The 20,001-nt window shown below is 36.8% G+C and overlaps 1 protein-coding gene across 1 annotated transcript in view; it reads right to left on the bottom strand.

Moving 5' to 3' along the window:
* mapk8ip2 (mitogen-activated protein kinase 8 interacting protein 2) overlaps positions 1 to 20,001 on the bottom strand; it is a 229,654-nt gene that overhangs the window by 184,004 nt on the left and 25,649 nt on the right. The gene's annotated exons all lie outside the window — the stretch shown is intronic.

Here is a 20,001-nt window from a genome sequence, read left to right as displayed (position 1 = left end):
CTGAACTTACAGAAGAATTCATAGTTGTTTGTGTAGTACTACAGGGAAGAAAGTCAAAGTTTACATATACTTTAAATAAAGAAGAGTAAGGGTTTCTTGTTGAGATGTTATATTTTCTGATAACCCTAAGTTGAGTAAACCAAATGTGCACCCACTGCACTACCAGATATCCAGCTTTTTTACTTTGAAGGCTATCTGCATTCTCTCTTGCTTAAAGATTTAATCATCTTTCATCAACACAGATGTGAACATGACGTGTTACAGAATCAGAGATTTAAATTCCGCAGTGAGTCATTTGTCCCATTTCATCATTAATACAAGTATTGGCACTATGCATATCAAACTATATAAACCAGATTGCACAAAATGGCACAGCTTAAACGAAAGCCTCTGTGCTTTCTGTTACTATGTATTAGCAGACAGACGGAAAAGGAAGTGGAAGTCAGGTGAAGCAGAATATATTTTCCATTTCAAGGAAAGTAATAATGGGAAGCAACCGACCTAGAAAAGGCTCTTATTCGGAGTGCTTTTCAATATAAATTACCACAATAGTATGCCAGGGCAGATTTTCACAGTTTATACAGCCTAGCCTCTTAAGAAAAACAGTTTAGTGGCAGCTAGGTATGATGGTTTAAATTAAGACTCCTTGCCAAGTCATTGAATTTGCCCACAGGGGAATCAAGATATTTATTTTATTTGCTGCGAAATTAGCTAAACTTCATCCATTCTCATGATTTCTACAGTGTTAAATGCTGTTGTATTTCTTCATGTATCTATTATATATTTACCACTGTTGCATGTAAAGTTATGGTGATGCCATATCTCATATTGTACAGTCTATTTTATGTAACTTAGGAATAATGTTTATATTGTCATTACCTGTGACCAATAGAGGGGACTACTATACAAGTATGGGAGTGAAGGATGCTGAATTAACTAAAGGAAAACAATGAAGAACTCCAGGTGGCATAGTGAAGTTCCCACGTTCCAAGTTGTCACTATGGGATCCTTGTGCTGTGTGTGGGGGGTTACCCTGTAGAATGATGTGAAATTTAACTGTATTTATGTTTATTTACTACGTCCACTCTGTTATGTTTAAAATTGCAGACACCAGTTTCCATTTTCACTGTTCTTCAACACTACCTCAGCATTTTTAACCCATGAAAACAGGCTTTTGAAAATGCTCTCTTCTTCTTCTTCTTCTTCCGGCTGCTCCTGTTAGGGGTCACCATAGCGGATCATCTTCTTCCATATCTTCCTGTCCTCTACATCTTGCTCTGTTACACCCATCACCTGCATGTCCTCTCTCAGCACATCCATAAACCTTCTCTTAGGCCTTCCTCTTTTCCTCTTTCCTAAAATGCTCTCTAAACCCATATATTTCTGGAAAAGCAAAAATTGCAGTGTGGATAAATAAAAATGAAGAGCATTCTCTTTTGAAGGTGCAGACTCTAATTGCGCTCTGATTGGTTAGTGTTTATTGCATGATTTTCTCAGCCAGATTTTCTCAGCCAGTTTGCGTGCCTTATACTCATGCGTTACTCTCAGTAACAATTCCACCTCATCATCATTCCAAACAACATGAGCTGCAATTGAATGTCTAGTGTGGAGAACAATTCCTCTTCCTGTTTCTACCGATGCGCACATGTCCAGTGTAGGCATCATCATTTTAGTGTAGGTGGAGTTACTTTTGTAAGCAATGTGCAAACGCTTATGCAGATGGAGATCATTTCATTTTTTAAATGAAAACACACTGGTGTTCACATAGAGTAAATTTAGCTAAGCTCATTATCAGTGTTCACTTAATATGCTCTTATCTTATGACTAATCTGGTCAAAGTACAAACTTACAGTGCCTCCAGGAATTTGTAGCTGCTGGGCAGTGTTTATTATACTTCTTTGAAGACCCAATAACGATATTTCTTATAAACAGTGGATGATTCTATTCCACCCCTCACCCAAAGTTGCCATGTATCCACTTCTCATGCAACAACAAATGCATTAATGCCATGCTAGCAAAAGCATAAACACGGAATGCAGAATCAGCTGGCATGAGATCAAGCTGGCATTGAGTTTTCTTGAAATGTCTGTAAGGCCGTAAGCCATTTGGATTGGGTCAAAATCTAACTTAAAGGATAAGTTTGGTATTTTTCAAGTCAAGGATATTTCTTCACAATCATGGTATATATTAATTTGCCACATAAAATAGTGTATTTTCTTTTATAAATTGTTAAAATACTTGGTCTGTTCTTGCACCTTACAATAGTGCTAATGGTAACCCGGGCCCAAGCATTAAAAAAAAAGGTTTGCACTTACTAAATACATCCACCTTGAAGCAACAAAGATTTTAGTTTAAAAAAACTGCCTTCCACATTTACGAGGCATCCTTGTGATAAAGAAATATACTTGTTTGTTTGTTCATGTGTTTACAGCAGCTGTCAAGAGTGGAGTTTACTGTAGACATAAATAAATAAGGAAGTTGGTCCAAACAAAACCAAACATGTGTCTGAAACTGCTTAGAGCAATTCTGTCTTTCGAGAAAATGGATCAATAACACGCATATCCAGGATGTGAACAAACATTTAGAAAATAAAGCATTTACAGTTTTGACTTCCTTAAGGTAACCATGTTACCTTAAAAGAATGGTTTCTAGCACTTAGTTTGAATGTGAGCATTCAAATGGAAGACCTACTGAAAGAGAACTGGCAAGTTTGTAGCATTCATTTCTCTGTAGATGAGCATTTACAGCCAAAGAGAAGAAAAATGTCTTTGTGATCACCCATTACTTAAGCTAACTGTAGTTCAAAACCTATTTCAAGAGGGTCATATCACTGAAGCTGGCTGAAACGTAGAGTTGTAGAATAATTACAATGGAAATGCATTTCCCTAACAAATTGAATAATGTACAGATGAGCAGCTCTTATGTAGGGCTGCAAGGCAGAACAATCATTACTAGTAGTGTCACATGAATCTAGCATCATGGGTTTGAATCATGAGTCTTATCATTGTATGTGTAAATAATAATAACATAATGTCACTTCAATCTGTCTCGCATCATTGCTAAGTAAGCATTCGACACTGCAAAAATATAATCAATAAGCAAGCGTACTTTATTGAATGCTGCCCATTTGCTCCTTCAGGTTTTGATTATTTTTTCCAGTTTAATTTTGGAGAGTCAAAAAATGTCTCCAGAACTCTGTGATTGACAACCGCTGAAAATTTCCTCCTTATCTGTTGCACATACTGCAACCTTGCATATCAAAGCAGGCTCATTCCCCAACATGTCTAAGTTTTCCAGTGGAGTGTAAGTAGCATGTCCCACTCCCTGCAACAGAGGCACTCTTCCAGAGAGAACATAAGTTCCACATGTACACCACCAATCGCCACTTGTCTGTTGCATTGTCATACATTAGAGTTGCATTTTTTGTCTTTTTGTCTACCAAATTCTGCTCTCCTCTCTGTTCTTTCCTCTGCGGTCTATTAGATCTCCTCATGAGTCTATTCTGGCCCATACAGATATGGTTCAGCGATAATGTAGAATGTATGATTGTCTTCATAGCCAGACCTTTAACTGATTTAAAATAAGACCTTATTAGTGTATGGCTTGAGTTTTAAAGCCCCTTTTGGCCATAAGGTTGTGGAGCTAGGAATCAAGATGTGAGCATTTGGCAAAGGCTCAAATTGCAGCAGAAAGTAGAGGTCGATGTATGAAAAGGGCAAACTGAAAAACCACTCCATATTGTAGTTTGGGACTATATTTGTATAGGTGGACCTTTTAGGGAAGTGTGATTGTTATTTAGCCCTTTAATTGCAATTTGTGTATTTAAACTCCCTTATGACCAAACCTTTTGGTTTTTTAAACTGTTGTTTTCAATGTGTTTTCTTTTGAACTCTGGGATAACTCAGTATTGCCTTTCCAGTCCAAAAACTGTTATTACGTTTATAGCTGCAACAGCAATACAACTTGCTAGACAAACATTTTGCTTGGTAATACACTGTCATTTTTGCAAGGGACCAAAGAAACAGCTTAGTTCACTTTCAGTTAACTTCCTTTATGTTAATCGTGAATGTGACTTGGGCTTGGAATTCTAGGTTATTATGGTTAAGCCCGAGTCAGATTCAGGGTGATGTTTAATGCTCCATTTTATATTGTTAAGCCTGAATAACTCTCTGGACAGTATTCTGCTGTCTTCTACTCAATACAATAACATGCTGCAAAAAGTCATGAATATGTCTACAGTATGTGTTTTGCCATACTAAGGCCACTCATCAATATTCATGAGTGGTGAGTGGCATTCAACCAAAACACAATGGCATGTAATGAGTAGCAGTAAAGCCTGTTTTAGAGCAAACTGAAACTGAATCATTAGTTGAATCAAGTTATAGTGATGACAATGTGAACTGATCATCAGAAGTTTACACAGATAGTGAAACTGAAGGTTATGCCACCATACAACCAAACCATCATGATATTCGTAGTGATTTCAGTCCCATGAAGGTTCACGGTGGTGCAAGTAGCTTCAAGGCAAAATAATTACCACCTGATGATGTAGTCAGAAAAAGCAACAGTATACACATGGAATGAGCAAAGCAGGAACTAAGCCAAATCAAAATAATGAAAGGAAAGCATAGAAGGGAAACATACAAAAGGTCTTAGATACAGTACAGAACACAAAACAGGAACAAGGAATGGTTTACTTGGATTTTATTCTTAATAAACACAACCTGTAGTGGGCATCAGATCTCGTAATTAGTTAATGGTCTTACTGAACATGCAGCTGGATGCTATGTGACGCATATTTTCACAGAGGCTCAGGAAGGGTGTGGTGAGTGCTTTAGTAAGTACACACTTACACACTGGTTTAAATGTGAACCTCTCTAGATACACAATTTGAAGTCTTAAATACTGTATATGTGCCTTATGGTACTACTACTGCTACTACTACAACAACTACTACTACTACCACTACTACAGCAGTGTATCCATGAAAACAGTTTAGAAAATACCACACTGGTCAGAGGGTGCCCCAGGAAAAGTTAAAACATTCTGATGATGGGGAGATCCACACTGGCAAAAGGAAATGTCTTTTATAAACAAGAGTGGGAAAGTAAGTGTCATGGTGTTAGGAGTGCCCACGAGATCTTCTGACGAACAAGTGACAACACACAGTTGCTGTACGAAAATGCTGTGACTAGGTTAAACATTTACAAAAATGACCATGAAGTGCTGCCAAGAGGCTAAAGTTTGTCTTACCACTAGAAAGCAGCATGTGATCCAAAACTGGAATAAATGGGACCAAGAGGCCCTGTAAAGCTAGTAATGGTTCATAATTATTATATTTCTTATAGTTTTGGACAAATTACTAACAAATAAAGATTCATTATGCACTGTAAATCAGCAGCTCCAATATGAGCATGCCAGACTAAGGTGTGTATCTTCAGCTTGGGTTTAAAGCTGAGACCAAAGGGTCAATTCTTGTATAAGCAGGATAATCATTCCAAAAAATTATGGTCCTGTAGCTAAAAGGTCAACCTCCCATTGTTATTTGTTAACTGTTTTTAGCAGATTCCATAATTATGTTTGAGCTTCTCAAAATATCTACAAATTTCGATGCACAGTTGCAGTCTACATGTCACCTTGTATTTGTTTTAACATGTGATTTTACAGGTAAGTGCAAAAACAATTTCAACATAATTAAGTAGTGATCAGAGATTACATTATTTAGCAAAGTAATATCTAAGCAAACACTCTAAACAAACAGCCAATCCAATTTTTTCCCATCAACTTTGAAAGTAACTATATTTTTGTAAGGTGAAGCTACCTGTCCTGTTGGGTGTAAAACCTAAGCTGTAGCACAAACAGAGACAGAAAGGAGGAAATGATCGGGAACAGAACAACAGAGTGAAACAAAGAAAGGAGTTATAACCAGGTGATCAATCAGATTGAAGTGTCTAAGCCAATATGCAAACTGAAAGATAAAATCCAAGGACACGCGAGAACGAAAACCAAAGAGACTTAACAAGCTAGAGAAATGTGTCGTAGTCTTCTTTTTGTAAAATGCACATGATCACACTTCCCGATGAGGTGGTTTAAACACCATCACAAATGAAGGCAATGGTCACCAGAAAGCAACAGTAAAGATAATAAATAATAAACAAATAAAGTGAACTATTAAAATACTCAATTTAGACACATCCCTGCCTTGCACCCTGTGTTGGCTGGGATTGGTTCCAGCAGACACCCGTGACCCTGTGTTCGGATTCAGTGGGTTGGAAAATGAATGAATGAATTTAGACACAAACACAACAACAACAACATTTATTTCTATAGCACGTTTTCATACAAATGATGTAGCTCAGAGTGCTTTACAGGATGAAGAAAGAAAAGAAATGAAAAAATATAAAACAAAATTAGACAATACTAACTAACATAGAATAAAAGTAAGGTCCGATGGCCAGGGAGGACAGAAAAAAACAAAAAAACAAAAAACTCCAGACAGCTGGAGAATAAAAAATCAAATCTGCAGGGGTTCCAAGGCCACGAGTCCACCTAGCCCCTTCTAGGCATTCTACCTAACATAAATGATCTCAGTCAGTCCTCATTGTATTCATAGTTCACATGGAAGAAATTGATGATGATGATGATGATGAGACAAAACAAAAGCAAAATAACATACACCAAGAGTACTAGATGCAGGGGGAAAACAACCTAGCCATGGAAAAATATCTTAAACTGAGAAATAAATTATTAAATGTAGGTTTGCTCATGACAAGCTACCCATACAGCATGGCATACAACATATATATAAGTGTGTCGTTGTCAGGGAAAAAACAGATCAAACTTAAATATAGTGCAGAATTCATTATTATCAGTTTGTATTCTTAGTAACTTCAGAAATGCTGCTCTTTGTTATTTTCCGTGACCCTATAGTTAGGATATAGCGGGTTGGATAATGGATGGATGTTATTTTTAAATAATCTCCTCTGTTACTGCTAAGCACTCAGTCAGTTCATATGTGCATTAGTCAAACCGCAATTTTGGACAACCATGAAATTCACCAACCTTTACACCACTGCAGTGATGACGTCATGCATTGAAAATTCCAATTGTTAAAAGGTAGCAACCATGAATCTTGCTAAGAAAAATAAACTATTGTAAGTTTCAAAATAACAGCACCCATTGGAAAACACAATAGTGTTACAGAAAAATAAAATTATATGAAAAAAATTACAACATTAATAAAACAAAACAATTGCACAATTAAAGCCTTAAAATTATGATTGTAAGGAGGGGAGACTGGGTGAAGACCTCCTGGCAGAAAGGGGAAAGACATAACATTAAAGGAGTCAGAGGTGAATTAATAAAGAAAATGAGATGAAAGAGCTTTGATGTAGCCAGGACACCCCGGTTATGAAATATATACTGTATAAAATACAAAATTTTACTTAGTAGGAAAATTTTTATTTCTTTTTCTAACTTACAGGAAATATTGCACATTGTTGTTTGAAAAATTATGAGCGTGTCTAGATTCAATTAGCTCCACAGGCAAAAGCGTAGTCTCAAAAAATATAACACTGGACTCCTGACTCATAGCACTGAATTACTGAATGCTCATTTTGAAACATAGGAAAACTGAAATAAATTACATACAAAGTAACCTGTGACAGGATTTTAGCTTTTGTGATATTAATCAAATTGTCAATAATGCCTTTAAGAGTTTCACAAAGTACTTGACAATGTCAGGGAAATAAAAAAGCACCAACATTGGTGACAAGAAACGGTAAAAAATTAACATTAACGTTTAAGTGAGATATCTCTCTATTATAAAAAAAAATCTTGGAAGGTTGGAAGGAGACGAGACGTGATTTTCTCAGAGAAACACTTTAATGTCCCGCGTGACGAGTTTTTGTGCGAAGAGATTTAACCACGCCCAGGGCCGGAAATAAAACAAAGAGTAGATGACAAAGTAGAATGTCATAAATAATTCAAAAACGTTGGCACGGTACACATACAGAGCAGGTTAGCGATAATGGAAGTACAAAAATTCGAAAGTCTCAAAAAAAGAATAGTAAAGATCGCATTAGTGAAAACAAACGGAAATTATTACTCAGTGAAATAATGTAACATTGAAAAGAGATCAAATATATTGTTTGGATTTAAACTTTAAGTCGGAGACTTGTAGATCGTCTAATTCGTGGTGCCATCAGGGGAAAAAAAAGTAGTGCTTCTTCCCAATGAAGAGGCGCATCCGTGAGAATTAAAAGATTTGTTGTTTGGTGAAAGTGAAATCCCATGAGAGAAATTATTTCTCATTTGTGTAAATGCTATTGTCAGAAACATTTCTTTTAGAGAGAAAGAAACAATATTCACTCACGGGCAGTTATACGTTGCATTGTCATGATGTAATTCCAAACACGGAATCAAAATTCAATGCGATATTGATGAAAAGGTAAAAAAAGCAAAAGTCTAGTTACAAGAAAGATAGAGGAATCTGATCATCAAACATAGAAATGCAAACCCAATACTGTAATTGAAATATGTCACAAAAAGTCCTATTTCAAAGTTCAAAATCCTTAGCCCTTATTATTAACTAAAATAGCGTTATTCAAACACAAACCTAAAAGCTACATTTTTCTTAAGTTACGTGCAGATGTAACTTAGATGTGGGGTGACAACATAACTACCCTAGCAACAATAAACAACAGGGCCACAGCAATGAACACATCAACACAAAACAGTGGAAACCAAACCAAAAAGAACCAACTGGCATCACCGGAATAACGATTAAATATAATCTATTATTATTTGTGTATCATTGTTTAGACCCCAGTTCAAATTTTGTGAGTGATGTATTTATCCTGTGTAGAGGCTGCATGATCACTCTGTGCTTATGTGGGTTTTATTATGAGTATATATAAGAATAAGAGAGAGACAAAAAAGGATTTCTTGTTTTTTTAGGGAGGCCCAAAAGAGACAAAAAGGCAGGGTCAGTTACTTAAGTGAATAAATAACAACATTTTAAAAAAATTAATTCAGATCATTAGTTGTAAACCAAGCAAGGAGTCACCAACCAGTAAAGCAGTAAGAATTTGAATTGTTCGACTAAATTAATTGTGATTTCAGTATGAAAAAGAAACAGCAGATTCCAAATAATCCATGTGCTCACCTTATCTAATATGATTGCCATAACACACACGAACATATGACAACAGACCTTATAAAACAGTGCTGAAGATGATAGTAAGAGCCATTTGTTAGTTATTTAAGTTACAGTATATTAAATGTTTGCCTATATATTAGTGCATAGCCTATAGGAGGTTCTTACGACCCCCACAAGTTGAATTGAGTTGAGTTTAGAAAAGATATATTTCTTTCCAATTTTTTTCCTTTTAATTTTATCTTTATTCTTGTGTGAACTATTTGCTTTGAATTTTCACTAAATATTTTAAAACAAACTTTTGGATTGAGAGAATTCTTTCGGCACGCGTTTGACCCGTGTTTGATCCTGCCTTACATAACAACATAACAGCAACTACAATGATATCCCTCACAATAAATATACACACTAGAAACAAAATCACTCAATCTTAACAGTTAATATTGAGCCTTTATTTATTTATTTATTTTTGCATTGTCTAGTAATATTTTCAGATTCCTCTGTACTCTATAATGGGATCCTTAGGTCAATGAATTAATCTCTTTTATTTATACAGTATATTTATGTTCAATGTCATCTTCAATTTGTAAAATTTATTTTGAGTCAATTCATGACACCATCTTTAATATTATTGGACACTGCCAATTTTTGGCAATTCTGTAATGTGAGGATAACCAGGTGTGTGTGGTACGTGAAACGACCGTATAAAGGCCAGCTCTGTGCACTTTCTGGATATTCGAGATTGTGGATACCAACAAAATCTTTTAATGCGTTCTTTGAAAATGACTTCTCTAGCTCTAATTTCTTTTGCTCTGATTTTTCAACATTGAGCTTTGATTATTGAATTAGCTTTGACATAAAATGTTTTGATTCCTCTGTAACAAGTCTGGCTAGGTTTACAATTACATCTCATTTTCTGGTCCCTTTTTCATTCTCTGCATCTAAGCACCATTTGGCAGTGTACATTACATAAAAATAAATGAGACAAAATAACATAAATCTTAAGATTCCTCTCACAATCCAAATTAACTAGAGACTCTAAGTTAGCCTGCACTAAAAGAGTGTGTGTATGAATTAAAAAGACTGAAATTCCAAGTCTGTGGCCTGCCTTATGTGCTGTACTTCAAGTTTATGATTTTCTTCACTATGATGGTCTCAGAAAATGGGAGAATACTGTTGATTACTTTCTGGTAAGCAAAGCAAGTATTTTTAAAATATTATTACAGAAAGCAATTCTAGAAATCTGCGGTGGGTTGGCACCCTGCCCAGGATTGTTTCCTGCCTTGTGCCCTGTGTTGGCTGGGATTGGCTCCAGCAGACCCCCGTGACCCTGTGTTCGGATTCAGCGGGTTGGAAAATGGATGGATGGATGGAATTCTAGAAATGCTTGAGGAATAGATGTAGAATTTAATTCTTAATTGAGGTGATCACTTTTGATGTAAAATCAAAAATTCACTACAAAATCCAAGACACATTTTCCTTTCGTTCCTCTCTTGTACTTTCATCTCATTTTCATTTGTTCTTAATTTGTTACGTTTGTCATATGTGAGTCTCACAGGTGATAAGTGTCAATGGACGTAAACATTACTGCTGGTGGTCTCATAACTAACACACTGAACAAGTGTTAGTGAGAAATGGTGATTAGCAGAAATGACCACTGTAACAGAAGAACTGTAAACATGTAGCCTGAAATAAGGACTTCTTGGAACCCTGAAGAGAAACAGCTATTGAACTAAAAGTCTGTATTCCTTTAGGAAGAAACATTGAAGAATCAAACTTAATTGAACTACTTAATACTGGAGGTAGGCTGTGAAAAATACAAAATGACAAGGAGAAATAAAAAAATAATAATAACAAAAAATGGTTGCTCATTAGTATGTACTATACCAGCCTTAAATAATACAGATAACTGTGTGCTCCAAAGTGACCAGAAAGCTTAATAAAAGGCCATACAACAATGACAGTAAAGTCAGTGCGTCCAAATACCTAAAAGAAAGCCAAATTTCCTCAAATGTAATAAACAGATAAGAGCACTAATTTGATAGATTTCATGCAGTCAAATCTAATTTGGCAGCCAGGTAAATGACAGTAAAAATGACAATCAGACCAGAGCTTACTGTCCCAACCAAGCCTCTTTTGCCCTTACGTTTTCTCATCATTGGAGTTTAAGGCAGATGAGAGTTGATGGCATTGTTGATTAAAATCAGATTCATTATTTTGAGACAGGCTCCTAGAGAACACAATGATGTAGTCAAAAGGTAAGAGTGTAAGAAAAGCAAAAATCAACTGGCAACAAGAGAGTCTGGAATGGGCAAACACTAAAAATACCGAAAACCCAAAAACAATAGTAAGTGCTCAGGGCAAAAGCTGTTGTCAAGAGGCTATGCAGAAAAACAAAGAAGTCCAAAGAACAGAAAGAGACTGGAAGGTCTGATTTAAGTCCAACTACTTCCATGAGTTAGTGATAAGGCCTCAGAAGAATGGCAATAAAGTGTCATCTCCAAGTCTGGGGTTCTGTATTACTATCAATGAGTCACTTTCAGTTGTATTGGTCTTATTTCCACCTCATGAACAGTCCCACACTGGAGAAGCACTGAAGATTTCACCCGAAAGCAGACCCTCAAAGAGTTAACCTGCATTACAAACACCTGAAGTCAGCTCACACTTATTACAGTAAATATGTCATGCCTTACAGTGTTTAAAGAGATAAATCAGTTAGCTTTTCATAGGCTTCACATGCAAAAGCAGATTTTCTCGGATGATTTGACTGTGTGACTGAAGTTGCTCACCTTGCCTGACTGTCCACTGGGGATTCACTTGCCCTGATGTTTTCTTCTTTTTTTCCTATTTAGATTAATCAGCCCATAATGTAGTGGAAAAGCAGTGACAGACCAAAAAATTCCTGTCAGTAAAGCTTAGCCTCACAGCACTTCCATGACTGCATGTATTTAAAATTTTTCACAACTTTTCAAAGTATACAGATGAGCTGTAGGGTCAGCCTAGCTATGAACTCACCACACAACTTTGATGGACCAAATATTAAACTTCCTATATTCTTATGAAAAGGCAATAACATATCGACAAAGGCTTAAAAATATTTTTCTCTTTTTTAAATATAAAGTGTTCTTAACTACAGACTTTCATTCTTCTTTCATCCATTTTCTACATCCATTTGATTAGACAGGTTTAAAAATGCGTAAAATATACATAAACATTAGAAATCCTTAACAACAGCCATATCATATAATAATACATTGCAGAGTTAATAAAGCAGAGTTTGGACGTTATGCCATTTTCTGAACTGTGCTGCTATTTCACAATGGCTTATTCTTGTGATTCACTGTGTCGGCTGCTTTTCCAAATTTCCGAACTTTCGCTCATTTAACATTACAAAGTGCTAAAGCTGGAGGTCTAAATTATTTTTAATTCTGTTTCTGGTATATTTGAAACAATGGTTAAGATAACAGACAGCTAGCAAGCAGAATATTGGGTAACATCCATGCAATATGACACTGAATGGTGTTGCCCATTAGGGAGGTTTCCCACATCCCTGTTCCCCAATCCAACTGACAATGACACCAGTTCTAGTTCCAGAAAATCTGTTTTATTCAACAGTATATAAATGTACCAAACTAGTAATAATCAGCACCTTCTTCCTTCCTTTTCTTTAAGCTTTTCGTCCTTGTCCTACTTCTCTCCATGCAAGAACTGGCCTCTTTCACTCCTGACTCCTACTCACCTGGCTAAGATAGAGGGCTACATTTCAAGCTAGATCTAGGAGTAGTCCCAGCACATCAGTGCTATAGTTAGGAATTACATCCAGGTCAGGCAGAACCTTCACATGACAGGGGAGCCTTCTCATGGACGCTCTCTTAAGTGGAACTCAAGGATCCCAGCACGGCTGCCCATTGGAACTACAACTCCTGTGAATCCCTGTGGGTGTCCAAATGGGAGCTCCACCAGAGGGGTGCTGCCACCCAACATACTTGAGGAACACATAGCCCAGGGAAGCTGTCTCCTATCATTCCTTCACTATACAGGCCTTCCAGCCCGGATGGCTACTTCATCCTTACTGGAAAACCAGCCTATCCACATCATATTTTGCAATGTTGAGAATTTCAGTAGACAGGTGTCAAAGTTAAAAAGCAGCAACTGAAAACAAGTCAACAGCTTACCAGAAACAGAAACAACTATACTATGCTGTTATCATGCCAAGCCTGCAATGACACAACCTACTACTTTTACTCTTTTGCAGCTTTTCAAATGAGGAAACTGATAACCAAATTGATATTTCGTTGAACAAAAGAAAATAATTCCTTTCCACTTACCATATTACCCAAATGCCCTAGTCAATACAATAAAGTGTAATAGAGTGAAAATAAGATTTCATTAGTTTTATAATATCATTAGCATATTTTGCACATTATCATAAACATAAATTCAGAGTTGTCGTGATACATAACCAACAGAAACGCATACATTTAGACACAGAAGCATGCCGTCTGTCAACAGGATATATCCAGTAGGACTAATCTTCTTGACATTTACATTAGGAATATTTTGTACTGCTGGCTGATATGATATCATCTTGTGCAGGTTATGTTAAACCACAAGACTAGATTCAGAGAGTTGACACAATAACAGGAAAAGCAGAGATCTGTTGTAGAGGCTGTGCCTTGTATGGACATGGAATGTTTGTGTGTGTGTGTGTGAAGAACAAAGAACCTTTTAATTCACTGCAGTAAACAAGACATCTGTAGTCTTTCTTTGTGATATCTTGTAATTACATAAAACCCATTGTTTGCAAGCTACAACACTGAGCCTTATAATTCCAGAAAATCAATGAATGAAAATTTACTGGGCCTGATGCATTTCTTCAGTATAAAAACAAATAACTTACATTTGTATTTAGAAACATACGTGGCTTTTTAGAGCATAATGAACAGTAAAAAGGAAAACTAGACTAGGCAAATGCTGTAGAAGAAATGGTCAGGTACAGTATTAGATATACACTTTTTTTTTACTTCATAACACTTGGTGCATTCCTTTCTGCATTTTACGAATGCTATCCATGCATTTAATGTGTGGCATTTAATGCTATATCCTTTGCTTACTCTTTGATAAGAGTATGAAGAATCTTTCTGAATCTCAAAAAACACATCAAAGTTGTTGCTAAAAAGTCAAAAAAATCCAATATGCAACCCAAAAAATCTCAATCAAAAATACCCGCAAAGTCCCGTCTACATGTGTTAGCTAAGTACACCACAATGCAATTCATCAAAACATCTGCATTCTTTGACACCACAAAATCTACAATGGTGACTTTCATGTGATAATGTCATACATCAAGACATTCAGCCATCTTGAGGTAGAACCTGGGGCCATTGCTAACAACAGAAAGCCCTCGGAACTATAAACTGGCGGTAACCAGAATGGCTTTGTGAAAATAACAAAAAAGCAAGATTGAAAGATAAAAACACTTCAAAAATTAAAGCAAAAGCATAAAACCAACACTGAACTGACTTCAGCATCTCATCCCCATGATGACAGTCTGAATCCTGACCAGACTCTTCTCTTTGTGGAATTTGCGTGTTCTTGCTTTAGGTCTGTAAGGGATTTTCTTTAGGCCCTCTTGTTTGTCTCCCACATTCCACAGAAGTGTGTGCAATGTCAATGGAATAATTACACTACAAGTGAATGTGTGAGTGTGTGTTTCATGAATTTACTGTGCTCCTCCACAGATTGGTACGGTACAACAAATTGAATTAAGTAGATTCAGATGTGGGTAAATGTGGAATTTTGTCCAAACATAAATAAAGCTGTCATATAGGACATACAATAAACTATTCATATAGACATATTGTGAAATGCATAGGTTTGATGAGTCCCTTACAGGGACTGCTGCCATCACTAGTGAAGGTCTCTGCAATGTCACAGCTACTGAGTGGCCGGGAAGTACAAACAATAATGAAGTGACATGCCTCATGAAAGTATCCACACCTTTTTGATGCCATATATCAGAACACTATAATGATTTAAACAAGAACAGGTCACTCAACTGAACATTCTCAATCCTATTCACCTAATTTCTTAAAAATAACATTGAGTTGAGTATTGAAGGCCCATCATCAGTTTGGTTGAAATCAGATGATAACTACATAGTGCTGAAACTACCATTTTTGCCTGTGTACAGTGCTGTGAAATTGTCTTTCTTCCAATGTACTGAAAGACATGGTGGTGCAAATAATTTCACTTACCCATACTCGGTTGTAACAATAACATCTATCCATCCATCCACTATCCAACCCACTATATCCTAACTACTGGGTCACGGGGGTCTGCTGGAGCCAATCCCAGCCAACATAGGGTGCAAGGCAGGAAACAAACCCCGGGCAGGGCGCCAGCCCACCGCAATGCACACACACACATACACCCACCAAGCACACACTAGGGACAATTTAGAATTGCCAATGCACCTAACCCGCATGTCTTTGGACTGTGGGAGGAAACCAGAGCACCCAGAGGAAACCCATGCAGACACAGGGAGAAAATGCAAACTCCACGCAGGGAGGACCCGGGAACCGAACCCAGGTCTCCTTACTGCGAGAATTTTGAACTCCCAAGTTACTCACATATAACCCATGACATTTTTATAATGGAATATCCCACTTTTAAAAATTGACAGATGGCTGAATAAATCAACTGTACATAGAAGAACAAGGGCTAAAAATAATTAGTCTGTGACCCTAGCAACATGCTGTAAGCAGATACTTTTTGAAATATGTAGAAAATACATCAGAATTGCAAATGTAAGGAAACCTCAGGCCAGATCTGACAATGGAAACACAAAGAAATAAATGACTCCTATCAAGAGGGGTAGCAGGGGCACATGGTAAGATAGCAGTGCTAGTGGTGCTGCCTCACAGCTCCAGGAAAGCAGGTTCAAATCCAGAGTCGGCCACTAGAACTGGGCAGCTTGCATGTCGTCCCTGACAAGCTTCTACTGAGTGGGAATTGGCAGATTCAAGAAATGGATGGGTGAATAATAAGCGGACAATTAAAAGCTATTATTTTCTCCAAATGATGGAATTTAATCCTAACATTTTCTTTTTAAATAGCAATAAATCATTAATGGTTATACAGGGCTATTCAAAATGAACGAGCAGATTACAAAAATTTATTTCAAACAAACTGTATAAGACAGAAACGCATTCCAGACATTACTGGATAGAGGAAAGTTCAAAGTTTGGTCCTACGGTACTTGAGGTTGCAAGCACTCAACGTGAGCACCACGTGTAGCACGACAAACATCAAAACAGTAGACCATTTCTTGCCACCCACGACTCAACCAGTCCCTATTTGCTGAATTCACATCTTCCTCAATTTGATGTTGCAAATCTTGAAGATTAGCGGGCATAGGTGGAACAAACACACTTTCTTTAATGTACCCCCATAGATAAAATTGCAGGGGGTAAGGTCTGGAGACCTGGGAGGCCATAAATGATGAGCAAGATCTTGTTGTCCACCTCTTCCAATCCATCGTCCTGGAATGGTGCCGTTCAGGTAAAGCCGGACCTCCAAGTGGAAATGAGCCGGGGGACCATCTTGCATGAAAATAACTCTGTGGCATTCACTGGTACTTTAAGGCGGGCTTTTAAACTTTGAACTTTCCTCTGTCAAGTGATGTGCGGAATGTGTTTCTGTCTTATACAGTTTGTTTGAAATAAATTTTTGAAATCTGCTCTTTCATTTTGAATAGCCCTTTACTAAGCCCTGTCTAGTCATTATTATGCCACCTAAATATAAAAAACTGTTTACACTTCCCAATGATTTACACATTCACAAATATGATATACATTCATTATAAAAATTATCAGACTAATATAGCCAAAATGTAATAAATAGTGAAAATCCGATTAAATATAAGTTCAAAGTACTAGAAATTGTGGTAATGTTCTATGAATTCGGTTTTCATCCATTTCAGACTTGATGCAGTACATGCAGGAATGACACACATACCAGCTACATAAACTTTGTGCCACCTAGCATGACATTTCCCTAGCCAATGCAGCTTTACTCTCAGCAAGTTACATAATCATAGTTTGAACCTATTTAATGTACAAAGTGGCAGGAATAATGTCAGATTTGCATGACATCCTAAAATAACTTTAAATGTAGCACCAAATTAATTAGCTACATGTATGTGAACTTCTGCTTTGACACTTTTGTGTACTTACTCTTTAGTCAAGTGTAAAACTGAAATTAATTTCTACCACTTTCACTCCCTTGTAAAGACACAGAAGATGCTGCATTATAACAGATTACAGCACAGACATCAGGATATCATTGCTATTGCAGAAGGCTGACTCTGCAGTGGTTTTTCCCAGGAAGTTAATATTTGATCACTTAATGATCCTTTTTGTTCTAAAAATACTTCTTTTTGACATTTTATAAAACAATGCAAACCAAAGAGGACTTTGAGGGTGTGAGGTACTACACCGTGATAACTACAGGCTGTTGTGACCTTGGCATGCCCTTTAACTTCCAGTTCATAGTACACTGCAGCATAAGACAAACAGAAATTGCTGGATATGACAAAATGCAGCATTCGAAACTGGACGTTTCACAATCACATTTGCAAGGTAATGTTATAACAAATAAACAATTCCGAGCAATGCTTAAAGCAAGCTAAACTATCAATCTCTGGTTTTGTCATTGAATTGTTGCTCAGAGAGTAATGTAATAATGTTATAATCTGGCAGTGTTTCTCGCTAATGCTAATGTAAATCCACCCTTTTTAAATTAGTACTTTTCTAATAATAGCTGTTATATATTACTAAAGTTCAAAAAAGACATTCTAATGTAGGTGCGCATTATACAAAGACCATAAGAGGTAAGAATGGCAACATGCTGTAATACGACTTAAAAGAAAACATGAAAATAAATTCATATACTTTATTTTCCATAATTCTTCAATGTACACGCTTGTCTCTCTCTATATAAAAGGAAATCCTGGAATGGAAAGCAAATGCAAGGCTACGATACGTGATAATCTCGAAAGACATTTGAAAGACCCGCGAGACCAAGGAGACTTGCCACGGTGCATCTCGCGGGGACTGTAAACATGAGACTTGGTGCCAAGAGATTGTCCCAGGGCCGTAGCAAAAAGGACACCGGCTGTACAGGCTTTAAAGAGATCGAAGGGCAGCGCGACAGCAGCAATAATCCCAAACCCCCACCCCCCGAGGGCGAGCAGCTTTATACATCCTGCAAGAAAGAATTCAAACACGCCCGCGGCCAGTAATAAAAGGCAGGTATTGCTATAACAACGTCACGCGAGACCAGACAGTGAGCCATCATTTAAAACAAGTCAACAGACCTGTAATCTAGCAGTTGTTGGATTGCTTTTGGCAGGCAAGCATCATGTGCTCCGAGCTCTTAAAACAACGACATGCGACAGGCAGAAGAGGCAACTAGCAAGCAGCAAATTATCCAAAGGCATATCCATAGCGTACGTTCAGCAGCAACACCCTTCACAACACGAGCAGTATTATACGTCTGGGAAGAAAGAGATGTAACCAGGCACGTGGCCGAAAATAATGGACAAGTATTGTTTTTACAAAAGTTTTTAAAGTAAAAGTGAAAATAATGCATATGTAACAATTCACAAGAAAATAACAGTCTCTTTAAATTGTAGATTGCCTGCCTAAGGTAAAGTCATCCCTGATGAATGGGGAGGTGGGAATGAGGGGTCCTTTCATCGGATTAGCGCTATTTCAGATGTGGAATGGCAAAATGGGGGAGGCAGCTTGATGAATGAGGTCTCCAGGACTTAAAACAAATCCAAATCATATTATGTGATATCATCTAATGTGAAATTCTACTCCGTACTTCTAGAATTTTTATTTTTATATTGTATTGAGGATTTATTCTGTTCTATGTATTGTACTGTACAGCTCAGAATTAAAAGACAATGAGTAAAATGACAAAGTTGAACTTCATAAAGACGTTTACAAACGTTGACGCTAAACACATGTAGAGCAGGTTAGAGACTATGAAACCAGTGAAATTAGAAAGGCTCAAAAAAAAAAATGGTGCTATACACATGTGGAGAAAGTTAAAGGATATGAAAGTAGGAAAATTAGAAAATATAAAAAAAAAATGTAAAGATCGCAGTAGCGCAAACAAACAAACTGCCTCATTTAACTATGCACCAGTCTAACTTTGGTTTTGCACAATAATTACTACACTATTGCACCTTAAAACTTAATTCTACTTTATTCACATAATTTTACTTATTTGTTATGTTCTACTATACTGTTATCTTTCTATCTACGACTTTTTGTAAATCTAACTGATACTCTTCTAACTTTGCACAGTTTTTGATAAGCAGATCAGGATGCATTTCACTGCGTGTTGTCTTGTATAACTATGCATGTGACAAATAAAGAATCATGAGAATTTCAAAAACGGAGTTAACCACACATGCATTTATTGGTTACTTTGTTCATGTATATATATTTATCTGTCTGCTTATTTAAAAAGCTACATTTACCCCAGGAGTCAAAAACGTTCTGTCTAGCCCTTGTCCAAAAACCTAGACAAAAGCTGGGATATCACCTTGGTAACCCCATGTACTTTTGGAACTGTGAGAGGAAAATAGCACGACTTTACAGACAGGAGTCCAATGCAGAACTCTACTTACTTTGTTACTTTGTAAAAAAAAATGATTAACTGCCTATGATATAGATCGTTTTGTCTGTGCTGAAATTCCAAACAGAGAAACTTATCCTGACCTCATTAAAAAGATTCAGCATATTGGGACTCGCAAGATTACAAATATT

Source organism: Erpetoichthys calabaricus, chromosome 1 (genome assembly GCF_900747795.2).
Source record: "Erpetoichthys calabaricus chromosome 1, fErpCal1.3, whole genome shotgun sequence".
Lineage (NCBI taxonomy): Eukaryota > Metazoa > Chordata > Cladistia > Polypteriformes > Polypteridae > Erpetoichthys > Erpetoichthys calabaricus.
Note: the sequence above shows the minus strand (reverse complement) of the source record. Positions and strands in the feature narration are given on the sequence as shown.